Source organism: Dermacentor silvarum, chromosome 5 (assembly GCF_013339745.2).
Source record: "Dermacentor silvarum isolate Dsil-2018 chromosome 5, BIME_Dsil_1.4, whole genome shotgun sequence".
Lineage (NCBI taxonomy): Eukaryota > Metazoa > Arthropoda > Arachnida > Ixodida > Ixodidae > Dermacentor > Dermacentor silvarum.
In genome coordinates, this window is record NC_051158.1 from 121,301,045 (window position 1) to 121,314,295 (window position 13,251).

General features: G+C 40.8%; 1 long non-coding RNA gene across 1 annotated transcript; it reads left to right on the top strand.

Moving 5' to 3' along the window:
• The first annotated feature begins 3,174 nt into the window (after window positions 1–3,174).
• On the top strand, window positions 3,175–10,062 carry LOC125945977 (uncharacterized). Its single transcript, XR_007467284.1, has 3 exons — window positions 3,175–3,259; window positions 6,987–7,205; window positions 9,484–10,062. It is a non-coding gene; the product is annotated as an uncharacterized LOC125945977 (long non-coding RNA).
• Window positions 10,063–13,251: the final 3,189 nt, after the last annotated feature.

Below are 13,251 nucleotides of genomic sequence, written 5' to 3' on the forward strand. Positions count from 1 at the left end.
AAAAACAAATTATACCACACCTTCGTAGAGATCTGACTAAACTTGCCGAGTTTAAAGACTATTAAAATAAGCTTAATACTCATTTAAAACGTTCAAGACTACAGTATTATGAAAAGTTATTTATTCGGATTTCAGCTAGTTCAAGGAAGGTATGGCAGGCTGTACATGATATAACTAATAGGAAACAAACTAGTAACGACATAAATATAACGACAGCTCAGGGTACTCTACATAATGAACAACCTGCTACAGCACCAAATGCTCAATTTATACGTAGTGGAGAATATACACTACCTGGCCACCTATCACCCAAGTAACACAGAACGTAGCGTAAACGTTGCCTGATTGTAACAAATGTCAGGCAACGTTAAACAGCCAACCTCAACGTTGAATGTACGTTGCCAGCTGTACGTTCAAGTGATGTCATAAATAAATGTCACAGCAACGTCCTGACACCCACGTTGTGTCAACGTTGCGTGTAAACATCAATTTAACGTGTAAATGGTATCAATGTAGCAACGTTACAAAACAGCACGTTCCCAGAACGTTGCCGGATGTCACCAATATTGACATTAATGTGATGCCAGGCTGCTGTAGCATTTCGCATGTATACGTTCATGCAACTATAAGATATTGTAATTTTCAACTGAACATTCATCTTTATCATACAGTGAGGTATGGAGATGTACAGTGGTTATGCAGTAATTAATATCTTCTAAGGAACACCATGTTAAATTATGTTTATTATGCTTCTCCACAGATAAGATCTGCTACAAATTATATCAAATGGCAGAAGCATTCACATGGAAAAAATGCTAATTGTTGCAACGGTTCACCTATAGTAGACAAAGTTACGCATAAAAGTATTCCCTTCTTCCACACCAAATGCACAAGACTTTGTGACTGCTTGCACGCCACATGCCCCTAAAAGTGGAAACATTAAGCAAGGGCCATCATGAATAGGCACAAGCCCCATGATACGAGCTGCATAAAAATGACGAACACATGCACACTGCACAGTGGATACACACAGATCATATCTACTTGTCCATATAAAAAACAGTGCATTTTTTTCAGTTCAAGTATAGTTTACAGCATAGAAACGGCACTAGAGCAAAGGACTATAAGCCACCAATAGGGCTGCAAACACACCGTACACCAGCGCACATTTGTTTCACACACCACACAGGACACATGCACGCAGCAGACATGTTTTTTTAGGAGGAATCTTCGCGAGCCGCACGATAAACACAGAAGGTACGGACGACAGGAGCAAAACCCGCGCACATTCAACACACCGACACGAAAGGAAATGCGGACGATACGGGTGTAACCTGCGCCACACGAGCTATCAACCCTCGTGGATTTGATCCTTTCCACCTGAAACAGTTACAACGCACACGAAAACATCGAACACTGCACATCTGTACCTCCGATATCGTGTCAACAATTCCTGAGGCAACAATTCATGTTCACGACATCAGAAAGTTATCTAAAACTAAGTGACGGCGTAGGAAAAGTAGGCAGCATCGCTAAACGTCATGGATTGGCTTCGAGACAGCTTCGAGACAGCCCAAACCGTTCAAATCAGGCCACAGCGACGGCTTGATAAGGATAACCGAAGCTGATCTCGAAGGCCATGCTTATGCTGGCTGCAGATGGCGGAAGCAATTCAAAGGTAAAATACGTTTTAGAATTTCTTTCTACGCCAAACTATAGTGTAAAATATAGATTGTTCTACAGTTATTTTGTCTCGCAACATCTATACGTAGTTGTGTGTAACCCGGCACAAAATTTTAGTATGCGAGTGTACTGGTTAATATTTTTGTCATCACAGAGGCCACAACATTCTCACAAGTATGCAGGTGGCGCTATTGTTTTTCCTCCGTGTTCTGTGATGGCGGTCGTATGTGCGGGGTGCTACGAGCGTCGCGTTTGCTTGATCGTGTGTTTTTGTGTTTGCTGTTATGAAGTAGGTCGCAGTTAGCGTGCACAGAAGTGCCTGAAGATACCTTGTGTCACGTTGCAAACTCGCCGTATGCGTGGCGCGCCAGGCAAATGTGGCCCAACGATTTTATGCCGTGGAGTGCGGTTTCTTTGTTCTCGTTCTGGAAAGTTGGGTGGACGTCGCAAAGAATGTGTGTTAGCGCGCCTCAGCTCGTCCACTACGCAGCGGCATGTATGCGGGGAGTAACATCGTCGACGCAGCACCGGCAACTTGGAGAGTGCTTCGCGACCGCGTCGTACCATTCAAAAGGTAAGTAATCGTGCTGGCTAACTACGCGCGTGTTGTGTGAGCTTCTCGTGTGCGCATAGCGTGCGCGAGCGTATGAAATAGAAGTCCCGCGACAACAGTGATACCTGTGCTGATGCTTGCTGAACGCTGGTTGTCAGCGCTTAGTTACGCAAGTTTATTGCTTCGATGTGAAATTGAAAATCTTGATAAACGTTTTCTTCCGATGAGAAATATAACGTTCGAAAATAATCGTGTTCATCATGTGCGTGCGGCGCGTGAGCTCCCGCTTTTCTCCTGAAGTTGCATAATGACTCATTTGCCTCTTTACCGATTCTTATTGCAATGACGTTTCCTTGCTTACATGGCAAGGAAACTTGTTTCATATCTACTTGTCCAAGGAAACTTGTTTCATATCTACTTGTCCAAGGAAACTTGTTTCATATCTACTTGTCCAAGGAAACTTGTTTCCTTGCCATGTTTCCTTGCCTCAACGTTGTAAATAATATCTGCTTACGAAGTTTTCGGTTTACGGCAGCTTTAGAGAAAAAAAATTTAAGCAATCACAGCTTGCTACTAGTCCAACTTCCCTTTTTAGACAAGATGTTTTGACATACCTTATACGTAACTAAACATGACAGGGGAAAGTTAAACTGAGTCATGAAAAAAAAATGAATTGTTTTGTAAACAAACATTTCTTTGCTATGTGCTGCTGCGTGTCAATAATTTTACTGTGATCAAAGGGTCCCCATTATCAAGACATTCATCAGTGACTTCTACTTTGTGCTCTGTTGCCACCCTGCAATAATGCAAACATTGTTTTCGTGACTATATTTAGATGCTCCATGCATGTCTAGACAATTTGACAGCTTTATAAAGCTGTGTGCCACTGCTATAAGTTAACACAGAACTTATTTTATAGTGGCGAGGCTATGACCCCTAACAGTGCCTACATAACGGAGGAGCCACCAGACCCCTTGGCTATGCCTGCCGTAGTGCAACGTATAATCTGGATGGTCGGGTCAGGTATGTATGTAGTGTACGTGTTCCAAAAAGTAGCATCTTGGTATCATTTGTGGATAAGTTAATCGACATTAGTCAACACAGCTTACTAAATAGGCCAAATATTTATGCAACTTGCTGTTTATTTGTGTTCATAGCTGTTATGCACACCTTATTGTGTTCTATATAAAAGTAGACCTAACATGTCCTGATGTTAAGTATTTTTTCTTGCATCAATCGCTTGGCTGCAAGTTACATTTTAATTTTGCTTAGTACACACTATTTATTACTTTTCATTTTCGTTTTCTTGTTTTGAAACTGTTTCCTATGCTGTAGGATTTTATTTCCGAATTTTTAGTGTTTACACTACACTCTTGTGCAGCTTCTGCGTATATAAGAATTCAAAGTGTAATGGGCCAGATATGTCATAGGTGTAAGCACACAGTGTGCTTACCATTGTTTAACATTCATATTCACGATTATTTCTGTCTTGTTCCAAGAATAACTGCCACTGGAAAATACACATTTGATGAGCTCAAACTTCTTGAAATGATACATTAAGGCCAGTATTCACTGTGCTGCAGTTACTACAGTTCTGAAGTGTTTTCTAGTAAGCCTGCTTTTTTCTCTCCCATTTTTTAATATTCTTGGCAAGCTATCCCTATTCATGCAAGTAGGCATTGTAGGAGTTGCGAGTCTATGTCCAGTTACATTATTTTTCTCTTTTTTTCAAGTCAATACAGCATAGAACACATAGCTAACTGGTAGGTAGTTCATTGTATTGATGCTCTATTATTAAAAAAGCACACTATTTCGCACATGTCTGCTTGCTCTTGCCATGTTTGCTGGTTATTGCAATGTTGCTTGTCAAATGAATTTGATTTCAACTACACCATACAGAACAGTCTTATTGGCTTTAGTGTAATTTTAATAGTGACAATCAACCAACAAGCCCTAATTCTACAGCTGTCAAGAAGTATTTCTAATACTTTGGGGTCCCTTTCCATATTTTCTGTTTCATCCTGTGTATTTGGTCAGCACAGTGGGCATTCGGTCTATTCATTCTGCTTGGCGCTGCTCAGGTCAGAATATGTTCAACCTGCAAGTCCAAATTATAGTGATATGTGTACGACTTCATTTACTGGCTGGATGAATTGAAAAAGCATTATATCTGATTCTAAGAGTATTTTTGTCAAAAATACCAGTGTCTAGAATAAGCATCATATGCACTGCAACTCTTATAGTTTTAAGTTAGGTAGGCAAATATCTATAGGTATGTATACTTGTGCATATACTTTCTACATATTGGCTAGTGTTTTAGCTACACGAAACGGTCTATGTTGTCACTACTCTCAAGTCAAATTTATGGTTGATGCGCCACTTGTTTTTGTTGTGCACTTACACTTCTGTGGTGTCATAAGCACTGTAGATGCCTGACAGCTGAAGTATTGCAGCAGTAGACAGTTTTAGTTTAGCGTACGCTATGTCATTGCGTACGATATAAAATAGTGGGTCATCACTGCGCATGTGCAGAACGCTATCCGACCTCTAGCGTATGCATGCTATTTCTCAGATTTAGCATTACCGTCTGTGCGTGGTTTGCGTAGTTTACGTTAGACATGGCGGTGGTCCCCGCTGCCCACTTCGAATTGAATTTGGCGTGGCTTTTGCAGAATTCGCTTCGTTCGTAGAAAATGACTGTGTAAGCAACTTTCGCTTACCGTCAGGCCGCTTTGACAACAGTGTAATATGGTTAACCTTGTGGAGTTTTCGAGATCGCTTCTCATTTCGAACGACACGTAGCCTAACGAGGGAAACCGACATATATCAGTGCCACCTGTCAGTGAAGTCGAGAGATAGGTGCGACGATGGCATATGGCCTCTGAGATCGGAAGATCTCGCAGGCCAACTAAAACTAATAAATGTGTGCTGTTTAGCGTACACTGTACTATAGCGTATAGGCGTACGCTATTAGTTGCATATGCTATACTAAAACTGTCTAGTGTTGAAGCTAACTGGCACTTACTATTGCTACAGTATGCCAACAGATACCTATCACCGTATTTGTGCATTTTCTAAGAACCAGCCGTGTTTGCTAGGTGAAATTTGTAGTGTACGTATGACTTTGCCGGTCAGTTCATGTAACTTTTCAGGATAGAATTTATATGGGGAGGAAAAGGGTACCATACAACATGACTGCTGCTAACTGACCATTTATTTTGATGGAAGGATTAAAAATAGCAACACTGGATGTGTGCTTATGTTGTGCACAATATCGTTCAGAGGGAAGGCGTAAGTTGTAATATAAAGGCATAAAATCACAATAAATGATATTTGTGTAAAAAGGAAAGTAAATATGGGCGCAGACTAACTTCAATCACTTGTCATCCAGAAAGGACGCCTTTTATTTCATGAATTGATCATGGGGTCTGGCTCGCATGTCTTTTTTATGTGGTATGCCTCACTGATCTCTCGTGTCAATTTTTCACCGTAGGTGAAAACAGATGATCTTAATTCAGCCTGAAGTCCTATCGCGGCAATGCACGGCCAAACTAGATGAGCAAGCTGGTCTCTTGAGTGAAATATGGGAACTTATTTGGCACATTTAGTTACCGGCCAGTCTGCTCTGTGTACATTTGACCAGTTGTGAAAAAAATACAGTGAGCTGCCTCTCATACACACTAGACAAATTTGGTGGTATCTTTAACCAAGCAAACCTCCCTTGCCTGCTCGCCTTTCTGAATTCACTTGTGAACTGTCGTGCATATCCTGCCTACTTTATTTTTCGCTGGAAATGTGCGTGCATAGCAGTCCACATGAGAATTGAGGCTTGCTGAGGTAAAGATGCAACCCAATTTGTCTTGTGTTCGTCAGGGGTAGCATAGTCTGTTCCTTTGATCATGTATATATTCAGTCAAATGTACATGGGGCAGACTGGCTGGTGCCTCAACATGTGCCCAGGAGAGCACCATAATTCACTCAAGGGAGAAATATGTTCGTGCCACTTGACAATGCACTGACACGACTGGTGCTGCGCACCAAATTTCGATTGTTCCTCTATGGCAACCAATTGACCATCAAAATCAGTGACGAATACCACATTAAGGAAATGGGACATGTGTCAGTTGTAGAGATACAAGCTATACTTTGGCTACCACTAATTGCTGAGAGGGTGATTAGAGACAGTTACTAGGAGAGCTCTTCATCTGGTTGGCTGGCACAAACTGTACATGTTTCTGCACTGCAAAAAGCTGAAAGACTCTACTTGGGCTCACTGAAACTGCTCTTTAAAATAAATTTGAAACAGGGTAAGCTATATAATTTTGTGTGCAGCCCCCACACTAATGCCACTGGACGTACCTGCCATTTCCGGTTACATTTATCGCACGGTTAGACATATTTCTTTTTGCTACCAGCACTTATTGACATAAAACCGATGGCCTATTGCACAAGCAATAAAAGCACATCAAAACGCTTGGAGTAATGTGAAATTTAGGTAGGTTCATGTAAACAAAGCAAATTAATTGCTTTAATAAGAAAGTTGTGCAGACTGGGTAGGAATAGAACCTGGAGTGTGAAAGGAGCACGCTTCCCTTACGCCACGGCAGCTCTTTGGTTCTGGCTGACTTAAGGTGTGCCTAGTGCGTGTCACACTGTGCACGTCACATTGCAGCCATTTGGTTGACTAAAGGTGCTTTCACGTTCCCACACGCAAGCTGTCTTAATGTGTCTCTGCCATCTTTTATTGCAGGTACACCTAGGAAATGTTGTATACATTGGCAACGATAACTGGGGCCTGCTCCAGTGCCATCGCCGGGATTCCCTGTTCTGCAAAAAACTGACATAACTGATGTGGGGAGCCCTGGCGCTCGGTGTAGGAGTATCACAGGGGCTCCTTGTCGGTGCTTGAAGGACGGCAATGCTGTTGAGAAGCCGACATTGAGCCCCGATAAATTGGAAGCTGTGGGTAGTAAGTATCATTCACATTTTTCCAAGTTTTTGTAATGTTTGTAACAATGCATGTATTGCACCGAAATGATTAACTTTTCAGATGCATTTGATGCATATCTTTCGAAATGTGGTACCCCTGAGGAGAAAAAAATCATCTTCTCATGCTTGGTTTTGGCCGAGCGGTTGAATCGAGTGACAAAGTTTTTCGCGTTTAGGTAGCCTAAGAAGAAACAAAAGCAGAATTAACAAACCAGCTTATTTGTGGCTACTCATGAGTTGCATTTCTTTGTTTAAAAGTGCCTGTGAAGTGGCGCTAACCTACTTATCAGGTCCAGAATTTTCGATTAACACCGCTTCCAAAAGCTCGCGTTCTAATTTGGTTTTTTCAAGGCCAGAACTTCCGTATTCGTCATCCGCGGATAGCAACGGCAACTTTTGCAGTGTAGAGCAATATTCAACCCTTCTCCCGATATGCAACACCTGTAGCGTAGTTGTAGCTGGTCGTTCAGGCACTGAATTGCTGTGCAGATGTAGGCAACAACACAAGAGTTAAGACGAGAGACATGCGGCAACTCTTTAACAAAAAGCTTTATTTTTGCTAGCCCATGTTTATAGCTGTCAGTCACTGCATTGCACATGCGCAATTCGCACCCTTAGGAAGAAAGTAAACTGTCTGACAAGTGTACAGAAGGTGTGCTGATACACACAGAGCCAAGTCGCGAAATCTTTTCAGCCTCAATTATTTTACGTGTTAGTTGATCACCGCTTCTGCTGGAAACGGTACACTGAGCAAACGACGGTTCACAGTCACGCGAACTGCGATGACATTCAAGCCTACTGTCACGCACATTTTTCTTGACATTGTATGAGTGTTCGCTCAGCCGGTGATTGATGCAGTGTCCCATTTGACCTATATACTGTTTACCACAAGGGGGATACAATAAACCACATTGCTAACACAGGTGACAAACGGAATTTGGTGTTTTGTTGCATATGTGTGGCGTGCTGTGACATTGCCTTTGATTACACAACTTTAGAATGATATGCAATTTTCTTGATATTGTGAGAGCTTATGAATGTAGGGTATGACGGCCAGTTTTATGTCTGTCAGATGCAGTGACCACATGACCTCTACTCTGAAAAGCGCATGCACCGAGTGGTTGCCATGTGATCACTCCAGTATCTGACCGACTTAAAGTGGCTGTCATACCATACATTCATAAGCTGTCTCACAATATCGTGAAAACTGCAGATCGTTCCAAAGTTAAAGTTGTCTTCTTTGCACCTCAGAAGCTTATAAAGTTGTGTAATCAAAGGAAATGTTTCAGGGCAGCACACAAGTGTAACAAAAAGCACAAAAATCCGTTCGTCACCTATGTTAGCAACATGAATTACTGTACCCCTCTTTCTTGTGGTAAACAGTACATAGGCCAAACAGGACGCTGTATCAATGACCAGCTGAGAGAACACTCTATAATGTCAAGAAAAACGTGCATGACAGTTGGCTTGCATGTTGTTGCAGTTCATGTGCCAGTGAACCATTGTTTGCTCGGTGTACTGTTGTCAGCAGTAGCGGTGATCAACTAACACGTGAAATTATTGAAGCTGAAAAGATTGCACGACTTGGCTCTATGTGTGTCAGCATCTGTACACTTATCAGACAGAGTTGACCTACCTAAGGGTGTGAATTGCACGTGTGCAATGTGATGAGTGACGGCTATAAACATGGGTCGCTGAAAATAAAGCTTTTTGTTGGAAGTCAGCACACGTCTATTGTTTCGTCTTTTCTGTCGTCAATATCTGTGCTGCAATTCACCAATATGTTGTACCAACAAGTCAAATTTATCACTAACTCATTGGAACTTTCTTTCATCACGAATGAAATGTGGTTTTGGTACCGTGGTAGAGCATTCACATCATTTGTTAATTTTTTTCTTCAAAGACTGAACTGGATGTAACAAGCAGCCGTGGCATTGCAAGGAAGCTTTATGTTAAAGGAATACGTTGATACTAACGTCTTAACTGCTTAGCGCAATAAAGGAAGTTGTGGGTATTGTTTATTGTGCTTTCCTTGCACTTGTGTCCAAACTTATAGCTATAATGGTTAGGTTTTACTGAAATTTGCTTTTTGATGTTTTGCATTATTCTCCTGTGTAAAGTCACTATTGTTTGTTTCACAGTTATGCGAAGCTTAAGTTGTTTGTAAGCATTTTTATAGCCTGTTTTCACAGTAAACATGGCTTACTTCAGTGTTTCAGATGGCACTTTATAGTTTGATGTAATTGATGTCTCTGCAGGTTACCGCATTATTGACTTGGAAACCAGTGAGGTCTGGATGCAAGTGAAGCTACCGAGGGAGGCATGTGTGCATCACTTGTGCTGCTGGCCATCCTCTGCAAAAGTGATGGCTGGCAGTCAGTGCTTGGATGACTTTCTGTTACTCTACGCCTTGGGCTGTGTTGACTACTTCACACTTGCTGCCATGTCTGCAAGCTTAGGCAAAAAGACCGGCTGGATGCTTGGCAGGAGATAGTATCCAACCGCAGTGTTACTGTGTTGTGTTTTACATTACAAAGTGATGGAGGACAGTATTTGTGCTGTTATTAAGAAGTATAAATTGTGTTCTGCCATTGAAATAAGGGAACTCGACACAAAGCAAAAGATTTCGAAGTCTGACCTACATGGGAAAGCAAAATATATTGTGTTGTAGTTGTAGCTGTTAGTAGAGTCTTAATATGCGATAGAAGACCTTGATGTTTAATAGAAAATATATTTAAGTGTGTTATCAGTGTGTTATCAGTGTTTAAGTTACTGTTATGTGTCATTTGTTTGCCAGGATGATGTAAGCAGACAGTAAATAAATGCATGGTTTGAGATTATAACCAAGTTTGTCTATGGCATTCACTATTATTTAAGGTGGACCAATGCATATTCATGGGTGCATATTCAACCACCACATTCCTCCTGCACAAACAATTCCTACATACTAGCGTTTGGTCTTAGCAGCTGATGTTGGCTATTATACAATTTCTTGAAAGCACATGCAGCTACCGACACATGATTTTTAGAGCAGTAAGTCGGAAGCAAAGACTGATTTTTTTCTGTGGTCTAAGCTTAAATGATATGTTTAAGGAAATGAACATTTGTGGAATATATTTACTTTCCTGCTGCGAGAACCTTTATACGAGAACCTCTGCACATTGGACGTGCATGCTGCTTCTCTTGCTGTTATAGCCAAAATGAAAAATTGTTCTTATGAACCACTTCGCAGCTTTGCATTCTGCACTTTTACTTGCAGTTAGCATTTATATGCTGTGCTATGGACAACAGCAAGACAAGTCAGGCAAACCACCATGTTAAACACTTTAAAGATTCTGGCTTAGGGCGCGTTGGTACTATATATAGTGCAAGACAGGTGAGCTGCCCGTACAGCAGCGCTGTCAGCATTACACGGCTGACAGCACCGCAAACCCTTAAATTTATATTTGTTTGACAGATAATGCATTCTAGTAGTTTTCATGTCGTATGTGCATGAAAATGTAAACAAGAACTGGTGAAAACAGCATTATTTTACGTGTATAGTGTACCTTACCACAAGGTAAGGTACACTATACACGTACCACAAGGTAAGGTACACAGATATCTTGGTAAACTACACAAGATATATACGTAATAAACGCTGTTTTTCACTAATTCTTGTTTCACATTTTCATGCATATGCAACATGAAAACTACTAGAGTAAATTATCTGTCAAGCAAATATAAATTTAAGGGTTTGCGGTGCTGTCAGCCGTGTCATGCTGACAGCACTGCCGTTATGCATGTCTACAAATATTCTGCAATGTCAGTTGAGTGTTGCTTGAACGTCACATACGTACGTTGCCTGAAAGCTCAAGTGACAAAGGCAACATCCACATTACGTTGCCAGGAAGTTCTGTTAACGTTATGTTAACGTCGTGAATGTGCTGCTCAACGCTGCCACAACGTTACGACCCAACGTTGTGTGGCGATCAAAAAAGAGGACATTAGCAGCATGTAGGCAACGTTATACGCCGACATTTGTGCACATTCAGAGAACGTTATGGCAACATTTTGCGTTACTTGGGCAAATGCGCCGAACACCGAAAGAAAGGGACTTCTGAATTCACTTGTGTTCTCGCCTACAACAATGCGTGAAGTTGTGAACATAATCAGAAATCTAAAAAGTGATACTGCTTCTGGTATTGATGTTATCCTTTCAGTTCCGGTTAAACGTGTAGCCGACATAATTTCTATTCCCGTAGCTTACATTGCTAACTCGATGTTTCAATACGGTATATTTCTTGATGCGCTTGAGATAGCTAGAGTATACCCAATACATAAAGGCGGAACAGATCACAGTGCGAGTAATTCTCGACCAATCTCAGTACTCCTGTATTATTGAAGGTTTTTGAAACAGTCATAAATATCCGTATTGAAGGTTTCATGTCAAAATACAATATTATGTGTGATGCACAGTACGGTTTTCGGAAAGGAAGATCTTGTGAGCAAGCACTACTGAATGCTAAAAAACATCAAATCACAGAAAACTGAACAAAGGCTATACACTATTGGGCTATTAATAGATTTAAGGAAAGCGTTTGATTCGGTGAATCATGACGTGCCTTTAGATAAGCTACATGATTAGGGTACTGTATTAAAATTATTACAAAGCTACTTTACACATAGAAACCAATATGTTTCAGTCATTGAAGTAAAGTCACTGAAACTAAAAATTCAAAATGGTGTCCTGCAAAGGCATATATTAGGTCCACTATTGTTCAAGCTTGGCATTATTGATCTTGCACTAATACCATTTTCCCCAAAAATAATTGTACACCGATGATACTAATGTGTTTTTTGCAGACAGATCGACGGCAGTATTGCAAAGTTGAATTATTACATATTTAGATCGGCTATAGAATTGGTTCTACATGAATAAGCTGCAGTTAAGTGTTAACAAAACTAAGTACATATTATTTGCCCCAGTTAACAAACCACGTCATTATAAAATACAGTTAAGTTTCGTGGGGCTGAACTGGAAAAGGTACAAGCTCACAAGTTTCTTGGGGTGTGGTTTAGAAAGAACCTATGATGAAGATATGAAGGACCTTAGAGCGGAGCTTAGCAAAAAACAAGTTGTTTGTTTAAAATAAGTGACATTATACGTGTTTAGATAAAAAGAGTGCTATCTTATTCATTATTTTATTCTAGGCTTTGGTATTGTATATTACTATGGGGCACTACATATACGCAGCATTTCAAGAAACTTATTATATTATAAAAGAGTGTGCTGAGATTTTTCGAGAATTATCGAGGAAGGCCGCAACACTTGAGAACAGAGCCTTTGTTTATAAAACATGACCTACTAAAGGCCTCCGAAATTTATTATTATAAGTTATTACAGTATATAAAGTTAATAAACTATCTTATGTGCACGGGTCACAATCGCTCGCAAAATCAGTATCCACTACGTAGGAAAGCTATTCGACTTACGCGCGTTGCGCTGCTGAGCATAAGATCGCGGTATTGAATCGCGGCAGCCGCGGCCGCATTTCGATGGAGGCGAAATGCAAAACACCCATGTACTTGCGTTGTAGTACACGTTAAAGAACCCCTGGTGGTCAAAAGTATTCCGAAGCCATCTACTACGGCGTGCTTGATAATCACAACTGGTTTTAGCACTTCAATCCTACCCCCCCCCCCCCAAGAAAAAAAAAGAATAACCATTCCAGTTACACGGACGACAACCAATTATGGCAGACAACATGTTACGTTTCAACTCTCTGCCTTGCTGAATCGTCTAGGATCTATGGAGTGCAATATGCTTACTAAGAAATCTTTCAAGGTCTTGTTAATTGAAAATGAAATCGAATATATTTGACTATTCTCACTTCCTATTGTATGTTTAGTGTGTGCTCTAATTACTACATTGTTAATATTTGTTGCTTGCTACTTGTGATATTTTTGATAAGGTATTCATGCTGTTTAACGATAGAGCAGCCACAATCTTACTTAGTATCGATTTCGCCCTGGTTATCATGTTG